At 40.4% G+C, this 24,324-nt stretch overlaps 1 protein-coding gene across 1 annotated transcript in view; it reads left to right on the forward strand.

The window, feature by feature from the left end:
- Positions 1 to 22,644: 22,644 nt before the first annotated feature.
- The window catches only part of FGF13 (fibroblast growth factor 13), a 604,280-nt gene continuing 602,600 nt past the window's right edge, over positions 22,645 to 24,324 (forward strand). Inside the window, exon 1 of the mRNA XM_010351485.3 lies at positions 22,645 to 22,936. The gene's annotated coding sequence lies outside the window, so the exon portion shown is untranslated. The remainder of the gene's footprint in view (positions 22,937 to 24,324) is intronic.

Consider the following 24,324-nt stretch of genomic DNA (forward strand, 5'->3'; position numbering starts at 1 on the left):
TCACCTATGTATTAATCCCAGCCTCCATTAGCTATTCTTTCTGATGCTCTCTCTCCCACCACCTGCCCCAGCAGGCCCCAGTGTGTGTTGATTCCCCCCATGTATCCATGTGTTCTCATCATTCAGCTCCCACTTGTAAGTGAGAACATGCTGTGTTTGGTTTTCTGTTCCTGGGTTAATTTGTTGAGGATAATGCCTTCCAACACCATCCATGTCATTGCAAAGAACGTGATATTGTTCCTTTTTATGGCTGCATAGTATTCCATGGTGTATTTGACCACATTTTCTTTATCCAGTCTATCATTGATGGGCATTTGGGTTGATGTCGTTGTTATTGTGAATAGTGCTGCAATAAACACTATGTATCTTTATATAGAATGCATTTATCTTTATATAGAATGCATGCATATATCTTTATATAGAATGATTTATATTCCTTTGGGTATATACCCAGTAATAAGACTGCTGAGTCAAATGGTGTTTCTGTCTCTGTGTCTTTGAAAAATCCCAACACTGTCTTCCACAATGGTTGAACTAGTTTGCACTCCCACCAACAGTGTAAAAGCATTCCTTTTTCTCTGCAACCTCACCAGCATCTATTGTTTTTTCACTTTTTAATAAAAGTCATTCTGACCAGTGTGAGATGGTATCTCTTTGTGGTTTTGATTTGTATTTCTCTGATGATCAGCAATATTGAGCTTTTGTCATATACTTGGCTGCATGTATGTTTTATTTTGAGAAGTGTCTGTTCATGTCCTTTGCCCACTTTTTAATGTTTTTTTTTTCTCTTGTAAATTTGTTTAAATTCCTTGCAGACTCTGGATATTAGACCTTTGTCACATTAGATTGTAAATATTGTCCCCCTTTCTGTAGGTTGTCTGCTCACTGTGATGGTAGTTTCTTTTGCTGTGCAGAAGTTCTTTAGTTTGATTAGATCCCATTTCTCAATTTTTGTTTTTGTTGCAACTGCTTTTGGCATTTTTGTCATGAAATCTTTACCCATGCCTATGTCCTAAATGGTATTGTGTAAATTTTCTTCTAGGGTTTTTATAGTTTCAGGTTTTACATTTAAGTCTGTAATCTATCTTAAGTTAGTTTTTGTATCTGGTGTAAGGAAGGAGTCCAGTTTACATTTTCTGCATTTGTCCAGCCAGCACTCCCAGCACCATTTATTGAACAGGAAGTCTTTTCTTCATTTGTCAAGTTTGTTCAAGATCCAATGGTTGTAGGCGTGCAATCTTGTTTCTTAGTTCTCTATTTTGTTCCATTTACCTATGTGTCTGCTCTTGTAAAAGTACCATGCTGTTTTGGTTACTGTACCTTGTATTAATCTTATAGTTCAAAGTCAGGTAGCATGATGCCTCCAGCTTTATTGTTTTTTGTTTAGACTTTTCTTGGCTATTCAGACTATTTTTTGGTTACATACAAATTTTAAAATAGTTTCTTCTAATTCTGTGAAGAATGACAATGGTAATTTAATGGGAATAACATTGAATCTATAAATTACTTTGGGCAGTATGGCCATTTTCATGACACTGATTCGTCCTATCTGTGAGTATGAAATGTTTTTCTATTTGTTTGTGTCCTCTCTGATCTCTTTGAGCAGTGGTTTGTCATTCTCCTTGAAGAGGTCCTTCACTTCCCTTGTTAGCAGTATTCCTAGATATTTTATTCTGTTTGTAGCAGTTGTGAATTCATGATTTGTCTATCTGCCTTGCCTGTTTTTATATAGAAATGCTAGTGATTTTTGTACATTGATTTTTCACCCAGAGAGTTTGTTGAAGTTGCTTATCAGCTTAAGAAGCTTTTGGGCTGAGATGATGGGGTTTTCTAGATATAGAACCATGTCACCCATAAATTAAGATAATTTGATTTCCTCTAATCCTAACTTCCAATACTATGTCGAATAGGAGAGATGAGACAGGGCATCTTTGTCTTGTGCTGGTTTTCATTGGGAATGTTTTCATCTTTTGTCCATTCAGTATGGTGGTGACAATGGGTTTGTCATATATAGCTTTTATTATTTTGAGTTATGTTCCTTCATTTCCTAGTTTATTGAGGGTTTTTAACATGGATGAATGTTGAATTTTAGCAAAAGCCTTTGGCATTTATTGAGATAATCATGTCATTTTTGTCTTCAGTTCTGTTTATGTGATGAATCACATTTATTGATTTGCCTTTGTTGCATTCTGGGATTGAAGCCTACTTGATTGTGGTGGATAAGTTTTTTGATATGCTGCTGGATTCAGTTTGCCAGTATTTTATTGAAGATTGTTGCATCATGTTCATCAAGGATATTGGCCTAAAGTTTTTTTATTGTTGTTGTATTTCTGCCAGGTTTTGGTAGCAGAATGATGCTGGCCTCAAATAACTAGGTGGGGAGGAGTCCTTTCTTTTCAATTTTTTGGAATAGTTTCCATAGAAATAGTTCCAGCTCTTCTTTGTACCTCTGGTAAAATTAAGCTGTGAATCCATTTGGTCCTGTGCCTTTTTTGGTTGGAAGGTTATTTATTACTGCCTCAATTTCACAACTCATTATTGGTCTGTTCATAGATTCAATTTCCTCCTGATTCAGTCTTAGGAGCGTGTATATGCCCAGGAATTTATCCATTTCTTCTAGATTTTCTAGTTTTTGTGCATAGAGGTGTTTATAATATTCTCAGATGCTTTTTTGTATTTCTACGGGGTCAGTGATAATATCCCCCTTATCATTTTTGGTTGTGTTTATTTGATTCTTCTCTCTTTTATTCTTTATGAGCCAAGCTAATGTCTATATATTTTATCAATTTTCTCAAATAAACAGCTCCTGGATTCACTGACTTTTTTGAAGTGTTTTTTTGTGTGTCTCTCTCTCTTTCAGTTCAGCTTTGATCTTGGTTATTTCTTGTCTTTTGCTAGCATTGGGATTTGTTTGCTCTTGGTTCTCTAGTATTTTTAGTTGAGATGTTACCTTGTTAACTTGAGATCTTTTCAGCTTTTTTAATATGGGCATTTAGTGCCATAAATTCCCTCTTAACACCACTTTTGTTGTATCTCAAAAATTCTGGTATGTTGTCTCTTTGTTTTCATCAGTTTCAAAGAATTTCTTGATTTCTGCCTTAATTTCATTGTTTATCCAAAAATCATTCAGGAGCAGGTTGTTCAATTTCCACATGGCTTTGTGGTTTGAGTGAATTTCTTAATCTTGTGTTGTAATTTGATTGTGCTGTGAGAATTTGTTATAATTTTAGTTCTTTTGCATTTGTTGAAGAATGTTTTACTTCTTGTTTGTTATGAGATCAATTTTATAGTAAGTGCCAGGTAGTGATGAGAAGAATGTATATTCTGTTAAATAAGTCAGGAGTTTGATATATATCTATCAGGTCTACTTAATATAGAGCTAAGTTCAGGTTCTAAATATTTTGTTAATTTTCTGTCTTGATGACTTGTCTAATATTGTCAGTGGGGTGTTAAAGTCTTCCACTATTATTGAGTGGGAGTCTAAGTCTCTTTGAAGGTCTCTAAGTACTTGCTTTATGAATCTGGATGTTTCAGATAGTTAGCTCTTCTTGTTGAATCGAACCCTTTACCATTATGTAATGCCCTTCTTTGTCTTTTTTGATCTTTGGTTTAAAGTCTGTTTTGCCGGAAACTAGGCATGCAACTCCTGCTTTTTTCTGTTTTCCATTTGCTTGGTAAATTTTCCTTCATCACTTTATTGTGAGCCTATGTGTGTATTTGCATATGAGATGGGTCTCTTTAATACAGCACACCAATGGGTCTTGCCTTTTCAGTCAGCTTGCCATTCTGTGTCTTAATTGAGGCATTTAGCCCATTTACATTTAAAGCTAGTATTGATATATGTGGATTTGATCCTGTCATCATGATGTTAGCTGGTTATTTTGCAGACTTATTTGTGTGGTTGCTTTATAGTGTCATTGGTCTGTGTACTTCAGTGTGTTTTTGCAGAGGTTGGTAATGCTTTTTTCTTTCCATATTTGGTGCTTCCTTCAGGAACTCTTGCAAGGCAGGTCTGGTGGTGATGAATTCCCTAAGCATTTGCCTGTATCAAGAGGATGTTGTTTCTCTTTTGCTTATGAAGTTTAGTTTGGCCAGATGTGGAATTCTGGGTTGAAAATTCTTTTCTTTAACAATGGTGAATATTGCCTCCCAATCTCTTCTGGCTTTTAGGGTTTCTGCCGAGAAGTCTGCCATTAGTCTGATGGGCTTCCTTTTGTAGATGAACTGGATTTTCTCTATGGCTGCCCTTAACATTTTTTTCTTTCATTTCAACCTTGGAGAATTTCATGATTATGTGTTTTGGGGTTGATCTTCTAATTGAGTATCTTACTGGGGTTCTCTGCATTTCCCAAATTTAAATGTTGGCCTGTCTTGCTAGGTTTGGGATATTCTCCTGGATGATATCCTAAAGTATGTTTTCCAACTTGGTTCCATTCTCCCTGTGTCTTTCAGGTACCCTAATCAGTCATAGGTTTGCCCTCTTTATGTAATGCCATATTTCTCAGAGGTTTTGTTCATTCCTTTTCATTCTTTTTTCTCTATTTTTGTCTACCTGACTTATTTCAGAAAGGTAGTCTTAAAAGCTCTGAGATTTTTTCCTCCACTTGATATACTCTGCTATTGATACTTGTGATTGCATTGGGAAGTATTTGTGTTGTGTTTTTCAGCTTCATCAGGTAGGTTATCTTCCTCTCTAAACTGGCTATTCTGGTTATCGACTTCTGTATTGTTTTATCATGATTCTTAGCATCTTTGCATTGGGTTACAACATGCTCCTTTAGCTCAGTGAAGTTCATTACTACCCACCTTCTGAAGCCTACATCTGTCAAATCAGTCATCTCAGCCTCAGCCCAGTTCTGTGCCCTTGCTGGAGTAGTTTTGTGGTCATTTGTAGAAGAGGCACTCTGGCTTTTTGACTTTTCAGTGTTTTTATGTTGGTTCTTTCTCATCTTTTTGGGCTTATCTACCTTGAATCTTTGAGGTTGCTGACCTTTGAATGAAGTTTTGTGGGTATTTTGTTGTTGTTGTTGTTTTCTGTTTGTTTTTATTTCAACAGTCAGGCCACTCTACTGTAAGGCTGCTGCAGTTTGCTAGGGGTCCACTCCAGACCCCAGTCACTTCAATTCCTCCTGTACCCAGAGTTATCTCAAGTGAAGACCATGAAACAGCAAAGATGGCCACCAGCTCCTTTCTCTGGAAGCTGTGTCCCAGGGATTACTGACCTGCTGCTGGCCTGCATGCACCTGTATGAGGTGGCTGAAGACCCCCATTGGGAGGTCTCACCCAGTCAGGAGGAATGGGATCAGCTATCTGCCCAAAAAAGCAGTATGGCTGCTTTTTGGTAGAGCAGGTGTGCTGCACTGGAGGGTCGGGGTAGGGGGCTTCTTTATGCAGATCACCTGTATTCTCCAAAGCCAGCAGGCTAGAGCAGCTGAGTCAACAGAACCACAGAAATGGCAGCTGCCCCTCCCCCCAGGAGCTCTGTCCCAGGTAGAGATCAATGCTTTGTCCATAGAACCCTTGCTGGAGTGGCTAAAGCCCCTGCAGGAAGGTCCTGCCCAGTGAGGAAGAATGGATCAAGGTCTTGCTTAAAGAATCAGTCTGGCCACAATCTGGCAAGGCAGCTGTGCTGCATTGTGGGGGACCCTTCCTTATCTGAATCATCTGTATTCTTCACAGCTGGAAGACTGGAACAGCTGAGTCTACTGAATTACAGAAATGGTGGCTGTCCCACCAGGAACTTGAACCATTTCAAGTAGACTCCAACTCACTGCCATTGAGAGCTGGGATTTCAAGCTAGTAAATCTTAACTTGTGAGGTGCTGTGGAAGTGAAACCCACAGAAACATGCTCCCTGGCTCCCTGGATTCAGCTCCCTTCCTAGGAATATGTACAGAAGGAATTCCCACCTTGCTGGGAAACTCAGAGCCAGTATGTGCAAAACTTGTGGGTCTCTGTGTGTGTCCTAGTGGCTGCTCTGCTGAAACTCCACACAGCTTTGTGTATTAGACCCAAGACCCTGGTAACGTGGTCTCACAAAGGGAATCTCCTGATCCATAGGTTGCAAAGATCCATGGGGGAAGCGTGGTTTCCCAGGCAGGGTCACACAATCACTCACTGCTTCCCTGGGCTGGGGTTGCCTCCTTGGCTCCAAGCATCAGTGGGCCATTACCCACTCCCAACTTTTCTTCATTCTCCATGGGTCAAGCTGTTCCTCCAGTCAGTCCCAATGTGAGAACCTGGATATCTCAGTTGAAAGTGCTAAATTCACATGCCCCTTTTTATTCTCTCTGTGAGTGCTGCAGACCACAGCAACTTCTACTCAGCCATCTTGGATCACTCCTAGGAGATGGCATTCAAAGGCAGCCTTGTGTAGTGCTTAAGAGCACAGTCTCTGGGCCAAACTGCATGGGTTTGTATCCCAACTATGCCAGTCATTAGCTGTGTAACTTTGGGTGAGTTACTTAACTTCTCTGTGCCTCTGTTTCTTTATTTGTAAAATGAGCACAGCAATATCTACTTGTAGAATTATTTTAAGAATTATATGAGCTAATGTACATAAAGGTCTTAGACTAGTGTTTTGCATATTATCTAATAATGTTAGGTATACCCAGCACAAAGCACAGGGCCAAGCATACAGAAGATATTGAAAATGCATGTTGAATGAAAACAGGAAGGAAGGCACAGATTGTCCTCCAGGCACTCTTGGCTTGGTAAAAATTTTAACAAAAACCTTAGGATGGCTGTAATATTCAGCAGAATGAGAAAAGTACCCTAAACAAGGGGGAAGAAAAGATCAATTAGGATCTAAGAGGGGAACATGATGGATAATTAGTGGCCCTGGGAAAGATACATGAAATGATGACCTCTGAGATGGACCTTAAAGAACCAGTTGGATTTTCTAAGTGGACACCAAGGCGGTTTGGATGGAAAATGTATTGAGCAAAGGAGTGGAAGCAGGAATGCATAGGCTGTGTCTGGTATAACTGGAATCTGGATAATGAAAAGGGAAAGGAAGAGAAACATATAAAGGTTGAAAATGCTCAGATTTTTGAATGGCCTTGAATGCTAGGCTAACAAGTTAATTGAGTAGGCAATAGGAAGCCCTCAAATATTTTTTTAACTGAGTAAATTACACAACCAGTGAGTATGTTTTAGGAATACTGATTGGGAAACAATGAATTGGAGATGGGGAGAGGCAGGGAAACAAGTGAGGATGTTACTGTTGTATACAAGGAAAGAGGTGAAGGGTGCCCTAACCTAGGTGGATGACAGAAGGTATTGAAAAGAAATGAAGGCTGCAAGAATGTATTACAGGGGTGAAATTAACAGTATTTAGTAGCAAGGGGTAAGTAAAAACACGGATTCCAGGCTTTCCTACTGAATAGCTGTGGGACTTAGTACAATTCATTTAACTTTTCTGTGTCTCAGCTTCCTCATCTATAAAATTGGGTTAGCTGACTCAAAAAAAAAAAATCTTATGAGGCAACCAATGTTTTACACTACTTAGAATTACTATGACTCTTACTGGCATATGAGCTATTTGGTTGCAAGTAACAGAAACACAATTCAATTGAGCTTAAACTCTACAAAACGTCAGAATATATGTGTTCCCATAATCAAACCAGGGAAAGGACAAGAATAGTACTGGCCTTGGGGACAGGTGGAAATCAGAAAGAAAAACAATGCTTTTAAGCATCCTTTCTTTCTCTTAGCTATCTTCTGTTTATGCGTCAGCTGTATTCTTTTCTGCTGGAGGCTGGCATTCTCCACGTGGTGAGAAACTTGACTGCAGGGCTGCCTCAAGTTCACATCCTTCCATGCCATTGATCTAAGAATGAAAAGGGTTTTCATCTCTAGCTCCAATGAGAAAAATCCAAGAAAAGAATGTGAATTGGCCAGGTTTATATCTTATGAGCACTATATATTTGGACCTACCTCTACAACAGTAGCAGGGATGGGAGGTGAGGTGCTAGGAATGGCAGCTTCCCAGAGTCACATAGTCATGGTGGAAGAGAAAGTTTCTCAAAAGAGACTTAGCACCTGTGGAGACTTCTGGGACCAGGGTCACCACCACAATGCAAGTCACATAGGCAATAGAGGTGAAGAAGGAGTCAAGGCCACCTGAAGGTTTGGGACTGGTCATATCATTCAAAAAGAAACTCGAAGAAAGCTAGTATATTGGGGAACATGCTCTGTGTGCTTGGATCCCTGCTGCCCCCTACCTCTAGGGTACATATGCGGACTGCATTTCTGATGGCATTAACTCTATCCTTCCCTATCCCCAACCATGTCCCAGCATTTTTAACAGCTGGCTCACTTTGAGAAGCCCTTGGTGCCACATGGCTCTGTTGCACCTTCATGTTCTACTTTCTCAGTCCCTTGTGCAGTCCTCTGTCCAGGGTGTGTGTGGGTCTTTCCTCACCCTCTTTTCAGCTGTTTCCAAGAAGCACACACCTAATACTTAAGTGGACACTTCAAACATGACTACTATGTTACTGACCTGTGTGCTTTATGCCAACTAATCCTCCCTTCCTCGGGTTATGTAATTTTTTTTTCTCAAAAGTATCAGAGTCAGATCAGAGCTGTGCAAACCAGTAGCATCCCCTGGGCACTGCTGTCCCTGGCCTTGAACTTTTCTGGTTGGGAAACTACAGTAATATTTTGATATTGATGACAATAATGACAATGATTATGATGATGATAACGATGAAGAGAAGTACCATAAGGATACTGATAATTACTTAGTTTTCCATAGGACTCTTCTTTTCGAAATGAGACCCAATCACCACATTATCTCACTAGAACTACATAACTCTGGAAGGCTGTAAAGGCCATTGGAAGGAACAAAGCTGGCCAACTGCAAAGACTTGGGTTTGTGTTTCACCTCTGTCATGTATGAACAAGTCGTTTCACCTCTTCAAGTCTCACTTTCTATTCTATCAAATGGAATAATTATAGTATCTGTTTCATAGGTTTCCAGGGAAGACTCAATATGATAAAACAAAGTGCGTTTCAGGTAGTAAGTGTTCAGTAAACCTTTACTTTTAGTCTCAATGATGAAGGACATCCAGGTTCATGGTTGCTCTTTTTGATATATTATCTTGGGCAAATTACTAAATCTCACTGTGCCTCAAATTCCTCATCTCTGGGGTAAGGAGTTATTAATAATGTACTCAACATGTAGGGTTCTTGTGAATGTCAGATGTGTTTTGATTTGTAAAACACATAGAAGGGTACCTTGCCCAGGGTCAATGCCCAATCAATTAAGTTTCAGAATTAGGCACAGATGAGTTTGAATGTCAGCTTTACTATGTACTAGTTTTGTGACCTGGGAAGAATTACTGAATCACTCTCAGCCTCATCTGCAAAATAGGGATTATCATGACATCTGCCTTCTGCAAAGACTGTGAGGACTCAATAAGACAATGTGTATACAGTTCCCAGCACTGTGTCTGGCACCATGTTGTAACTGATCTTATTTTTTTCTTCTTTTACTCAAATGTAGTGACATCACAAAAACAAAGCCTAAACCCAAGGATTGAAAAGGCTTGATTTGGTCAAAGAAATAAGACCTGTAGTGGCTTGAATAATGGACTTCTATAAGGTTTGTCCAAGTCCTAATTCCTAGATCCTATGGTTGTGATATTATTTGGAAAAGGGGTTTTGTAGAAGTAATTAGGTTAAGGATCTTGATGGGAAATTATCGTGGATTATCTGGATGTGCTCTAAATCCAATGACAAGTGTCCTTTTTAGATAGAGGAAAGGGAGACTTGATATTGAGAGAGACATAGAGAAGAAGAGGATATGAAGATGGCAGCAGAGGTTGGAATGATGCATTTATGAACATCAAAGGTTACGGGCAACCATCAGAAGTTAGGAGGAAGGCAGCAGCCAGTGGATTCTCCCTCAGAGCCTTCAGAAGGAACCACTCCACTCACACTTGGATTTCCAACTTCTGGCCTCCAAATCTGTGAAAGAATAAATTTCTGTTGTTTTAAACCAATCAATTTGTATACAGCAGCCCTAGAAAACTAATATAGGCTGTAGAAGGTAAGCTAAGAGATTCATTGAGGTGGGGGAGATATTTTACCAAAGGTCTGACACAGCACCTCCAGCCCATGCCATTTTTCTGTTAGAATTGGGGATTGGAAAGTGGCTGAGAGACTTCTAAGGGCCCTACAAGGAAAGGCATTGAAGTCATTTTAGGTAGAAAAAGATTTCCACAAGGGAAAGAACTGCCTCTCACCCTGAGCAGGAATCATATCTCTCAATACCCTAACAGATTCCAAATAATTTAAGAGGTTGGCCATAATAAGCCACTTGGGAAAATGAGGCTAGATAGACTAACCTGCATGATAGAAGAGGCAGAAAAAAATGGACTCCATATGAAACAAGAAAAGATCAATTTACCCTCTTGGCTATGTTGTGATCTCATTGCTTTTGAAAATTAAATTCCACTTAGGAAAAAAAAAAAGAACTACAACTTATTGATTGCCAAGTCTCTGCAGGCACCTGGCACACAATTTCGGATGTGATGGTGACAACTACTCGGAGAGGACGACAAGTTAACCGTTATTGTTACTTTCATGTTACCAATTAGGTTACTGAGACCTAAAGTCTCACAGCTATTGAGTGATGGAGCTGAATTTTAAACTTACCTCTGAAAAGGTGAAATATATGTGCAAATACATAAATGTATTTATCGAGAGTGATAACAACTTTCATCAGATATTCCAAGAATATTATGACTTACTGGCTGAAGAATTCTCACTGGAATCTTCTCTTCTTTTTCAAGGCTCATTGTAAGTTCTACTTGATTCATGAATTCCTCCAGTTTCCCCCCAAAAGAATAGATAACTCATTCTCTTGCGTTTCCAGCACATATTCCCTCAAAATTCTCCATAGCAAGTATTGTGTTACATTTTACTCCATAGCAAGTATTGTGTTACTCCATAGCAAGTATTGTGTTACATTTTAATGAGTTGCTTACATGACTGCAAACTCTAGTGGGTTGTGAGCCTCTTGAAGGCAAATCTCTGTCTTTTTCACACCTACATTCCAAACACTTAGCAAGGGACTACTCAGAATCTGTTCAATTCAGTTGGAATGAATTAAAGTGGAATTGAACAGCCATTAATACTGGAGTAACAGGAGGATGCCGTTACTTCCAGAAATTCCCCTTTCACCATCTTGCTGAAGTCTGAAAATCTACCATTTGAACCTCACTAATTTTTCTTTTATTTATTTATCTATTTATTTGTTTATTTATTTATTTATTTATTGCATTTTAGGTTTTGGGGTACATGTGAAGAACATGCAAGATTGTTGCATAGGTACACACATGGCAGTGATTTTGCTGCCTTCCTCCCCATCACCTATATCTGGCATTCCTCCTCATGCTATCTCTCCCCAACTCCCGACCCCCCGCTGTCCCTCTCCTATTTCCCCCCAACAGACCCCAGTGTGTAGTGCTCCCCTCCCTGTGTCCATGTGTTCTTATTGTTCAACACCCGCCTATGAGCGAGAACATGAGGTGTTTGATGTTCTGCTCTTGTGTCAGCTTGCTGAGAATGATGGTTTCCAGGTTCATCCATGTCCCTACAAAGGACACGAACTCATCATTTTTGATGGCTGCATAGTATTCAGTGGTGTATATGTGCCACATTTTCCCTGTCCAGTCTATCACCGATGGGCATTTGGGTTGGTTCCAGGTCTTTGTTATTGTAAACAGTGCTGCAATGAACATTCGTGTGCATATGTCCTTATAGTAGAACGATTTATAATCCTTTGGATATATACCCAGTAATGGATTGCTGGGTCAAATAGAAATTCTATTTCTAGGTCCTTGACAAATCACCACACTGTCTTCCACAATGGTTGAACTAATTTACACTCTCACCAACAGTGTAAAAGTGTTCCTATTTCTCCACATCCCCTCCAGCATCTGTTGTCTCCAGATTTTTTAATGATCGCCATTCTAACTGGAGTGAGATGGTACCTCAATGTAGTTTTGATTTGCATTTCTCTAATGACCAGTGATGATGAGCATTTTTTTCATATTTTTGTTGGCCTCATGTATGTCTTCTTTTGTAAAGTGTCTGTTCATATCCTTTGCCCACTTTTGAATGGGCTTGTTTGTTTTTTTCTTGTAAATCTGTTTTAGCTCTTTGTAAATTCTGGGTATCAGCCCTTTGTCAGATGGGTAAACTGCAAAATTTTTTCCCATTCTGTTGGTTGCCGATTCACTCTAATGACTGTTTCTTTTGTTGTGCAGAAGCTGTGGAGTTTGATTAGGTCCCATATGTCTATTTTGGCTTTTGTTGCCAATGCTTTTGGTGTTTTGGTCATGAAGTCCTTGCCTATGCCTATGTCCTGAATGGTTTTGCCTAGATTATCTTCTAGGGTTGGAATCTTCTATTCTTATTCTCCTGATCTCTTCTGAGGTGTCACCTTCTTGGGCAAGTCTTCCTTTACACGTCCCTCTAAAAAAATCAAGCAGATTGGGCAAGGTGCCTCCTCTCTGTACTCTATGCTACTGTTTCCAAGTGGTTTCCAAGCTCTATGGTCTGTTCATATTTATTCCTCCTCTACCAAACAAACTGTGAACAACTCAAGCACAGGTCCTATGTTCTCTTCATCTGCATATCACCGGCACCAACCCCAGGTCCTGGTGTATGGGAAGAACTCAGCAATGTCAAATGGATGGATGGTTGGGTGGGTGGATAGATGGGTGGTTGGGTAGATGGATGGATGGATGAATGTACAATCGATGATAAATGATACAGGGATGGATGATGGATGATGGATGATAGATCATGGCAGAGTTCTTTCAAGGTCAATAGATGTGGACTTCTTTCATTGTTTGAAGCTCATGATGTATTAAAAAAACAAGTGATGTCAAAATAGAGTCACAACACTTGTATTATCTTTAAAATATTAACATAGTAACAATTTTAACATGCACTTAAAGTATCACTGTAGTTCTTAACATCATTTGGATTACATGTGCTATTATCTATAAAGGGCTCAGAATAGGTCCTCATACCTAGCAAGTATCATATGGCTGTTGTCATTATTGTCATGTAATGATTAATCAAAAATTTAACTTTAAGATCCTCTGTGAATATGTGGGATGTGGGTCAGAACCAGAGACCTCCTTCTTCCACATCTCCTACTACATTTAATCAGTCCTGGTTGGATTAATAGAAGGGTGACTCTTTTCTTTGAAGTGTAGTCCCCATTTAATCTCTTTGCCTCATTCCTGAAAGCGCTTATTATAGATGTATCTTGAAAGACGTTGATTTAGCTGATAAAGTATATATTACATTTGCTGAAAACAACAAATCAGGTTTGTAACAGCTGTATAGTAGTAGAAAGGAACACCGGTCTTTCAGTCCCAATATCTATTCCTGACTCTGTTCCTAAGATAATATGGAAACCTTGAGCCAACTTCTTCTCCCCTCTAGGCCTCAGTCTTCTTATCTGTAAAACAGGGAAGAGAATCAGACCAGATTACCCCTAAAGCTCACTTGAATTTTGGAAATGTTGTGAATCTCTCAATCTACTGGTAAAGCAGAATGATCAGAATGAGAAGACCAGTGACAGTCCTAGATTCCTAAGCAAGTAAGATGGAAAAGGTCATCAGGTAATTACAAGTGACCTCAAGTAGTGAGGAAGGGCACAAAGACAGCATGGTTTATCTCTGTTTTCAGGCTTTCCAGCTAAGGGTGGGCTGATGAGCGAACAGATGCTTTTAGGAAAAGGCCTTGGCTTTCCTTGTCACCTTGGGGTGTGTATGCATATGAGAAGAGGGGTAGAGCAGAAATGAAACTACCACTTTTGAGTGTCTACCATCAACTGGGTAGGATGCTAAGTATTTATGAGCACAATATTATTATCATCTGCATTTTATAGACAAGAAAACTAAAGCTGAATGAGATGGAGTTACCCCAACAGGTAGAGAGACAACTTTTCAGTTTCTCATTTCTACTATCCAACTTCCCTAGTAATATGGGGAGCCAGACTATGCCTGGTGGTACTCTGTTGCACAGGACTAATCATGTTTTCCTTTGTAATAGCAAATATTTATGAAGGAGCTTGGAACAGCAGAACCAAGCAAACACACACACACACACACACACACACACACAACTATGCATACTTGCTTAGTCCATGAGACATGCATTTTGCTGCTCCCCAGCACATGACCAGCTTCAGCCCCTCCTTTATTATTATTATTTTTCGAGATGAGGTTTTACCCTGTCATCCAGGCTGGTGTGCAGTGGCATGACCACAGCTCACTGCAGCCTCGAATTCCTGGGCTCAAGCAAGCCTTCCACATCAGCCACCCAAGTGGCTGGGACTACAGGCATGAACCATCATGCCGGGCTAATTTTTAAGAAAAAATTTTTGTGGACACAGGGTCTCACTACGTTGCCCAGGCTGGTCTCAAATTCCTTCACACAAATGGTGCTTTTTTGGGGGGTATTACAGCAGAGGAGTATTTTTCTCAGTAGTTTCATGAAGAATTTTGTCACTGTCCCAAACACAAAGAAATAATCCCTGAAGGACATCCAAATGGTCTCAAGAAGGTCTTTTGTCTCCCACAAACACTCCTTGCCCATCCACATCCATGGCTGTTTTCTCGTCTCCTACCTTGACTCATTCCCCTCAGACATTTCCATATGTGTTATTTTCCACAGTCTTATCCTCTGGTGAGTGCACTTTGGTTGTTTTTGCCTACCCAGCAATAATCTCCCCATCTTCTGATGATGTTAACTTTTCATTGAGGAATTATTTGGCCTCCCTTCTCACTCCAAATAGTTTGGGTGGGATTTATGCCCATTCATCCCTCAGGCATGGACATGTGACTTAGGCCTGGCCTATTGATGAATTCCAGCCTCTTCACCACATCGATGGTTTAGGATTAAACAAGGAACTCAATCCAGTTCAATGGAACTCAATTCTAGAATTTTGGTTGGAAGTTTTGAAAAATAGATGTCTTTTTAGTAGATTTATGTCTCTGAGGGAGATATAAATCTGAGATATCTCAGAGAGGGGCCAGTCTGACAAGGAAAGCCTGCTTAAACTGGGTTTCTGTCACTTGCAATGAACAGAGAGAGAAGTCCCTCTCTGCCATTCTCCCTCACCTCTCCAACCAGAAATACACTGGCCTTTTTGGTAAGGTTCCCTTAATGACAAGCAGATGTCAGCCTGAGGCATGTAAGCAGCTCCAAAGCTGGCTTCCTCTTAAGGTCCATGTCGTATGCCTCTGTCTCTGCCTTTATGGATTCTCCCACCAAAAGAGCTGTTTTCCTCTTCTACTTTATCCCCCTAACCTATACTCCCCATCTCCAGCATCCCCAATTTTATTGCTGATCCAAGCTTCTAATAATAAAGGTCTACTGCTTCCCTTGCAGATTTCGTATTCCCAGATGGCAATTTCTGTGTCTGTTGAAGGCATTTGACTAAATTTACTTAAACAAAGGATCATATGGCTTGTAGAAGGGTAGGTCCCACCATTTACTATACCTGGCACTTTAGAATGTTTAGATATATAGCAAATGATAACAAATAAAACTAGTTTGCCTAAAACTACTTGTTTTGTAGGGCATGTTTTGTATTTCTGGAAAGGGCATCCAGACAGCTTTAGATTGGAACTTTAGATGATGTCTAGAGAGATTTAGAAGGTGCTGCTGTTTCTTTTGTTTCTTAAAATAAATGATATCATTTCATATCTTTCACTAAGTGCTTGCTGTGTCCCTTCTCTGTGCCAAGCCATGTGCTAAATGCTAGGGATAAGGGGAGGTACAAAGAGAGAGAGAGATGAGCCAAGAAGGTACAGTCCCCAAATCACACACATTAGTATTTGTTAAATGACTTGGACAGGTTACTTAACTTCTCTGGCCTTAGTCTCCACATTTGTCAGCTGTTTCATTTCCTGTCTTTGTCACAGTAGTGCTGTGGAGAACAAACGGGATCGTGACTGGGAAAATACAGCAAGTTTCTCCAGGTAGGAGGTGGGAGTGGGAGTGGCCTTGTGGTCTGTTTTAGAACTTCCAGACTGATCCAGAGTCTCCTTGTTTTTGACTCTACCTGTTTCATACTGCCCAAAGGCCGAACTTATCCATACAAGGTCCCAGATAAGTAGCTTTTAGAGAACATAGATCACAGGGAGCACGGACCCAGCATGATCACCTTAGATATACTCACAGGGGCAGGAATGAGGAGTGGGGCACTATGACACCCTGGTTGGTCAGTGATTTAACCTACAGACTGCTCTAAATGAGAGGATGTTAGACAAACTTAGCCTTCAGCCTGGTGAAGCCACTACATCCATACTTTACTGCTCAACAAACACTGGGCATGGAATTTCAAAATTTATCTCATGACCTTCACTCACTCCTAAATATGTTCACTGCAATCCCTACTCCTACCATCTAGCTGCTCTGGCCCAAAACAAAGGAGTCATCCCTGACTCCTCCCACTCTACCCCCACTTCCAAATAGGCACCTAATGCTGTTTATTCTAGTTCCTAAATTCTTATCAAATGTGTCCACTTCCCCCCATCTTCATTCCATCCCCCTATTCCATGCCACTGTAGTCTCTCACTTGGTTCTCTGTAACAGTTACCCATTTGGTCCCCTGTTTCTTTTCCTATCTCTACCATTCAAGGTCCCACAATGCTGCCAGTATGATATTTTAAAAATGCAAATCTCAGCATGTCAACCCTTTGCTTAGAACACTTTAATGGCTTCCCACTGCTTTCAGAATAAAGTTTCTACTCCTTAGCATGGTCCATAAGGCCCTGTATAATCTATTCTCTCTCTGTCTTTCTAACTTCATCTCATGCCATGCTCTCACTAGCTCTCTGTGCTACAACTACATTAACCTTCTCTCAAAGTTTTCCCCAATTCAGAGTCTTCCTATTACTTTAGAGGATTTCCTATCAATCCCTACCACTTCACCACAAATGCACAAATGTTCTTTAATTTTTGGTTTCAATGGATGTATCACTTCCTCTTGGAAGCCTTCACTCTATGAATGCTCAGACTGATGAATGCTCAGACTGGGAAGGTATCTCTCTCTCTCTCTCTCTCTCTCTCTCAGACACACAGACATACACACACACACACACACACACACACACACCCTCAGTATCCTATATATCTCCTTCTTAGCATTTCTCAAAGTGGAGTGAAATGAATGTGCAATCAGTTGTGTATATACTGCCCCCATCTTACCCAGCTTGAGCTTTCTAGGGGTACTGGCTATGGTTTTGCTCACTCCTGGCTCTGGAGGCCTCATTCAGAGCCTAGCATGAGCTTGGCCCCAAGGAGGAACACTCTGACTCATCAAAGCCCTGGTAGTTTACTAAACCAAGTGACTTCAACCCCTCTGTTTACCGTAGCCCTGAACCTGAGAAAAAGTTTCAATAAGTCCATTGTGAGCTACCTTCTCTGCCTCAAATCTTATGCTGTATGACTCTCCTATTTCAGGCCACCATCCTCTATCTCAGCCACACTCCTACAACTGCATTCTAACTGGTTTCCTGCATACCTTTGGATAGCTTTTTCTCCTCAGATTCTCTTTCATCAACCTTAGACCCTTCTCTGAAAAACTCCTCACTGTTCCCACTGGAGTCCCCTCTTTTTATATCACTGCCAAGTTTATGCCTATGCTATTTCTTACACTGGAATACCCTTTCCTGGTATCTTAGCCTATCCAAATTTTATTCAATCTTTAAAATATACTTTAATTGATACCCTCTATATTTAGTCTTCTCTAATTCTCTCCTTCTCTTAGCTGAAAGAGTTCTTTCTCCTGTTCTGAACTTCACTGTCACTTTATCAGTACTTTCTTCATGGTTCTAGTTACTTTCTGCCTTCCTATATTATAGTTGTGAATGAATGTGTCATCTCTATGACTACCACTTATCAGGACACTGGGAGCAAAACGCTATCTTTATAGCCCCCATGGTGCCTTGCACTTGCACGGTGCCTACCACATCAAAGAGGCACAATACGCATCTGTGGAATGAATTTCTTCATCAACCCTTTTTCAGCCTCCTCCTCCCCCACTCAGCTGCCTACTCATATATGTTGTAGTAGTTTTCTAGGTCTACAATAACCAAGTACCACAGACTGAGTGGTTTTAACAGCAGAAATGTTTTGTGTCACATACCTGGAGTCTAAAATTCAATATCATGGTGTCAGCAAGGTTGGTTTCTTCAGGGGGTTATGAGGGAAGGATATGTCCCAGACCTCTCTCCTTGGCTTGTAGATGGCCATCTTCTCCTTATCTCTCTTCACATTGTCTTCCCTCTGTATAATTCCATTTTTGTGTCCAAATTTCCCCTTTTTAAAAAGACAGCAGTCATATTGGATTAAAGCCTACCACGCTAATGACAAACAAAAATTGTTCTTCAGGACCCAACCCTGATTAAATCCAATTCCAGTCAAGTGTTCACTGTGTGGGGACACTGGACTAAGTGTAACAGAAAGGAATAAATATTGATTTCTCCATATTTGAGAATCTAATGATGAAGTTACTATATAATAGTACCTTGTATGATTGTTGGCATGTAGGGGGTGTATTATACATGTTTAAAAAATATGGTCCTGCTATGGAAGTCCAAGGCCCCAGATTTTACTGTTCATTTTATCACTTGTTTGCTGTGTAGCATTGGGAAACCACTTCCAGCCACTCACCCTGTTTCCCTATCTGAGGACCTTAGGGCCCTTCCAGTTCAAAAGTCAGCTGGTGAGTCTTTGATAGGGAGAGAAATGACATCAAGACCCACATCAGTTAGAGTTACTCCTGTCCTGCCTTGCAGTATTCCAGCTAACTTGTTTTTGAACTGGAAGCCCTATGCTGCGGCCTCAGTTACTTGATGTTGACCTCTGTAGCTCAGGAGAGGGTGGGCTTATCAAAAATGGCTGTCAGTAAGGGTCTGCAGAAAATGCAGACTCCAGGAATTCCTTGAAGGCAGCTAACACACCATGACTTATATTTAAAAAGCATTATTTTTATGTATCTATTGTGGGAATTTTCAAGCATACACAAAACTAAAGACAAATGTACAATGAACTACCCTATACCCATTATTCAGCTGCAACAATTATCAACTGAAGGACATTATTGGTTATTCTATATCTACCCATTCCCTTCAAGTTCAACCATCATGTCATTTCATTTGTAAGTGCTCTGGTATATAGCTCGAAATGGTAAGACAATTTTAACACAGTAACTATATCACATCTAACAAATTAACAACAATTCCTTAACTACTAAATATCCACTCCCTCTTGTTTCATAAATGTGTTCTTGCATTTGGTATGTTTTATTCTGGATCCAAACAGGGTCCACATATTACATTTGGTTCATGTATATTTCAAATGCCTTTCAATCATTGTTTGCCCTCCTTCTTTTGCTTACTCGAAATTTATTTGTTGAAGAAACAGAAGAGCATAACATATTTATCTCTGTATCCCTGGTGCCTAGTGCAGTGACTAGGAAATAATCAGAACTTAATGCTAGGTAAACGGATGATCCAGTGAGTGAGTCAGTGAGTTAAGGACCACAGCCTCATCTTCCTAGCAAGATGTTTGAACGGGCTCTGTGCTTTCAGACATAGACAGCTCTTAGCTGTTTTCGCTTGTTGTCCATACTTAGAAGAGTCTCTCTCCATTGATCCCTCAGTCTCCTGGTCTGCAAAGTGGAGCTGCTAATACCTGGCTTCTGCTCCAGTTGTCCAGGAAGTTGTGACAAAGGCTGAGATTTAAAAAAATAAAACCTAAAACAGCTTTGAGCAATTGGTGCTATAAATATCAGAGAAGGAATTCTATTATTAAATGTCCCTTTGTTCATTGAAGCTTTCAGCAGAGTGGTAAGGTTGATAAGTAGAGCCCCTTTTCTTTGTCCTTTCCACACTGCTTCCATGAATGTGGTGACTGGAAAAGACATAGCCAGGAGCATGCCCTGGGATGGGGAGCCCTGAGGCCAGGAGTCCTGTGATCCTTTTAGACAAATCTGCTCAGCTCTAGAAGCCCTACAATATCCCATTCCATCCTGGCAAAAATAGAATAGCCAGGAGAATGCGAGGACTGAGACAACTGTTCCTGTTTTGAAAAGCATCGGAAGGATGTGGCTACAGGTGGGGGTGAATTTCTGCCCCTAAATGCCAAGTCCAGCCAGGAAGCTGCAGGGCCTGCATGGTGGTGAGCTAAGGTTTGGGCTGGATTCCTGACAGCACCTGTGACCCCAGCGTCTGGTCATGCCACTGGTAACAATGGAGAACTTCTTGACTGGAAATTCTGCATGTGTTTATGAGTCAATTAGTTTTCATTCCAAACAAAGAAGATCAGAGAAGCTCTGATGAGAGGCCAGGATCTGCTACAGAGAAGCTAATCGCCAGTTAGGTCAGGTTTCAGCTTTCCCTGGTTTGGAGAAAATACCATTCTGAAGCCAGTAGCCATGTGGTGTAGCTCTGATCCACGCAAGCAGACAGGAAATAACTTCCCTTTGGGGCATCTCTCATCTAACCTGCACTCCCACAGGGGCTCTGCAGGAGGCTGTATTCAATATTTTCCTCCTACTTAACCTCTCTCTCTCTCCCCCCACAAACACACTTTCCGCTTGGTGGCACTCATTGAAACCAGTACCTCTGGTCTATAACATACTGGGCATGCACGCAGAGTATGTACCATGAAATTACAAAAATGACAACAGAACATAAAACTTTGCAAAATGAGCAAATCACTAGGAATTTTAAAAGTAAATTTGAAAGTAATGAGGACCTAGTAGTCCCCATATGTGAAGTGGGAAGTTTGGAAGTTTCAGCCTTTTCTGAGCTTTCTGTGTACCCAAAAGAGAAGCTTATTTTGGAAGTAGAATAACTATGATTTTTTTCCTCATCAACTCAAAAAGTGGTTGAACTGATTTAGCTCAAACTATAAAAAGACAAAAACCAAATGAGCCCTGGGACAAGATTTCTGTGTGGAATAGAATGGAAGTAACTAGAGGGGTAAGGCCATGAAAATGAGTTCCTTAAAATCATATTCCTTCAGCTGATCTTTGAGATGTCCATTAGAGAGTTTTGAGACTCAATTTGGGATGTGGGGTTCTAAGTAAAATAGGTTAGTTAATTCAGAGTTAAACCATGTTTTTAAATAAGAGGTTACTAGAAGTTTCTAGGAATATGAAATTATTTTTCTCTAAACATTTTAATTTGATTTTATATAAAGCTACTGGCACAGCCAAGACTATCATATCTGTTTAACAAATGGAATTAACTCTGTATTGACCAATTAAGGAGGGAAGTGGCCTAGAATTTTTAACAGCACAAACTTTGGAGACAGACAGACCTATGTTTATACCCCAGCTCTCCTTCTTGATAGGTCTTAAACTTGATATTGAGCCTTTGCTGTTGCTTCTGTGAAACTTAGATAAATGTATCACAGAAGATTATGATAACAAGTAGAGAAAATGATGAAAATGAATTACTTAGAATAGTGCCTGACATATAATGAACACCCCTAAAATAGTGGTTATGGTAGCAGTAGTAGCATTTATAAAATTGGGGGTCCAAAATGATTTATCTTCATGTGCTTCTCTACCAAATCATTTAAATCAGTGTTTTCCAAAAAAGTAGAATTTTATGGTGACCAAGAGTAAAAATCGTACATTTTATGCAGTGACTGGTACACATGTACATAGACGAAACAAAAGTTTGACGGAACATACTTACTATGTGCAGTGCACTCCATTGCATATAGTAACAGTGGGGATGTTCTGTGAAACTTTTTATTATTTTATACATTTTATTTAGTTTCATTTTTTAATGCTGATTATGCCCAATTAAATAGACCGCATTACTGTCTAACGGGTCATAGCCCACAGTTGGTAAAAAACTTACCTAGATGAAGCCAGGGAGAGAAATTAGCACCCTCAGGAGCCATGAGGAGAACTGCCTCTTCTGAATTAACACTTCCTGCCAATGTTCAAAGCCAAAATAAATCTTCCTGGAATTTTTTTCCCCATTAAAACTACCTCTTAGAATAACAAATGACAGCTGAAAAGTGACTAGACACCAGTCCTCCTCATAGTTTTACCTCTGGCCTGGCTCCTGGATGATGACATTCTTTGCTAGACCCTTTTGGCAAGTCTGTCAAAGATGTGAGTTTGCCCTATAGAATCTGATGCATGGGTTGTGTGTGTGTGTGTGTGTGTGTGTGTGTGTGTGTGTGTTTAGGAATTGAGGGTAAAAAAAGGAAAGGTCTGCCAACTTCTCGATTTTTCCCTCTCACGTCATCTACCTATCAAGTTTCTGCCAGATTGGAGGGGAATGCCCACTCCCCTGGGTAGTGACACTTTCCTTTCCAAAGGATCATACTGCTCTTGAGATGGCCGAGACATTGAGATAGGACTAAAGCACCAACAGCTGTGAACTCTTTGCTCCACCTCCCTGGTTTGGTTCCTTCGCCTTGACAGAGCCTTGGTCCGGTAAGATGATCTGATCACAGCTGGTCTCCTACACTTAGAACAAGTTGGAAGCAAGGGAACTTTGGGAAGGAATTCAGTTTCACTAAAAATAGCTGCAAATAGACCCTGTGACTTACCACTCCTCAGAACAGTCTGATATGAACTGCATACGGTCCACTGGCCCCTGCAATCACTCTGGACTATTTGCTTTTCTAGCCTGGAGCCCTTGAAGCCAGGAGGGAATTAGGGTGTTGGGGGTGTTTTGGCTCAGATGCAGACTATTGCAAACCTCAGAAACGCACAGTGACGACATGACCAAGAAGCTTCCTACCCCTGGCCTGGAAGGGAGTGACCGTGGGCACTAATAACAACAGGTCCCTTTAAGATTTTGGTCCATGGTGGGATCTTGCTTGTTTCTCACTACCAGGCCCATTGCGTCTCCACTTCTAAGGTAGGTGAAACCAAACTCATTGGGGAAAATGCTACGGGAATTGGTATCCTCGTGGGTAACTCAGGCCCAGGTTTCCTTGGCCTAGGGCAGGGAGACAAATGTCCGGGCAGGACATAGCCTGCGAATAAAAATACAACTCTATGCTCCCAACACACTGATCAAGCCACAGTAATGTTTGGGAATCAATTCCTTTCCTTGTACCCTCTCACCCAAAAGCGAAGGAATTAGCAAGCAAGAAAGCACCTCAATGATAATTTTAACCCTTTGTCTACTCTACCTGGAGCTGCTCTATTCCAGGTGCCTTGTCTTTCCTGACTCATTGCTGTGTGAATGTGAATTTGGATCAGAGCACTGGTTATCTGTTTTCCTTGTCTACTGTGCAGCAGTGGACAGTAATGTAGAGCTGCACAGGGCAGGGATTCCTATGGTTCAGACAGACCTTGTGAAAGAGAGATTCCAACCCAAGTGCACAAAAGACTTGCTTGGATTCCATTTCCTTCCTGAGATATTGCTGTCAGAGCTCATCTCTGATTTCTAGCCTGTTTATAGCAATGGGCACTGGGGAAGGAGTTGGAGTTGAAGGGAAGCTAGAAAGTTCTGGGTGTGAGGTTGGGTACCCTCTGAGAGGAAAAGAAGCAAGCTTGGCTGTTGGAAGGTTAAACAATAGCATTTTCTTCCTCAAAGTTGACTTTTGAGCATTTGCTAAGCAAACTACTATGTCAGCATTCCAGCTAGCCAAACCGGGGTGTTTTCATGAAAACGAAGAGACACTTTAGTAACAGATACGCTTTGTTTAAATGAAAATGACAATCTTAAAATATTGCATGGCTTTAGGAAACAAACCTTAAGCCTCAGAATCATCTGTGTCTGTGCATGTTTTAGAAAGATGAATTAGACTGATACTTGAACACTGCATCTGCTGCCCATTTTTTTTTCTTTTTGCTCATCTTCAAGGTAGATGGTGTACAAATAACATAAACTTAAATATTAAAGCTAGAAGAAATCTTGGAAGTCATATAGCCTAATCCTTTTTGGAGCTTGAGTTGAGAAACCATCTGGTTTTTAACTATATTGATTGGTGCCTCAACTCTCCCTACTACCTCAAAATGGCTACATGGTAGTAGATATGTCCATTTTGAAGCCATGCTCTATCAGCATCACATCCTACTAGCACTATCTCCTTTCCAATATTACCTTCTGGTCATTCATTTTGCCATATAGAGGAAACTTAAATATTTTGAAATTATTTTTCCCATGTTGTATTTGTACAATCATATAGCATCACCAATACCAGGCATTCAAATGTGTTGTCACATTTTATGGGAAGTTGTCATGGGTTTTACATTTAAATTGGGTGTTTATTTAATAGAAACACTACAGAGAAAGTG

This window comes from Saimiri boliviensis, chromosome X (genome assembly GCF_048565385.1).
Source record: "Saimiri boliviensis isolate mSaiBol1 chromosome X, mSaiBol1.pri, whole genome shotgun sequence".
Taxonomy (NCBI): domain Eukaryota; kingdom Metazoa; phylum Chordata; class Mammalia; order Primates; family Cebidae; genus Saimiri; species Saimiri boliviensis.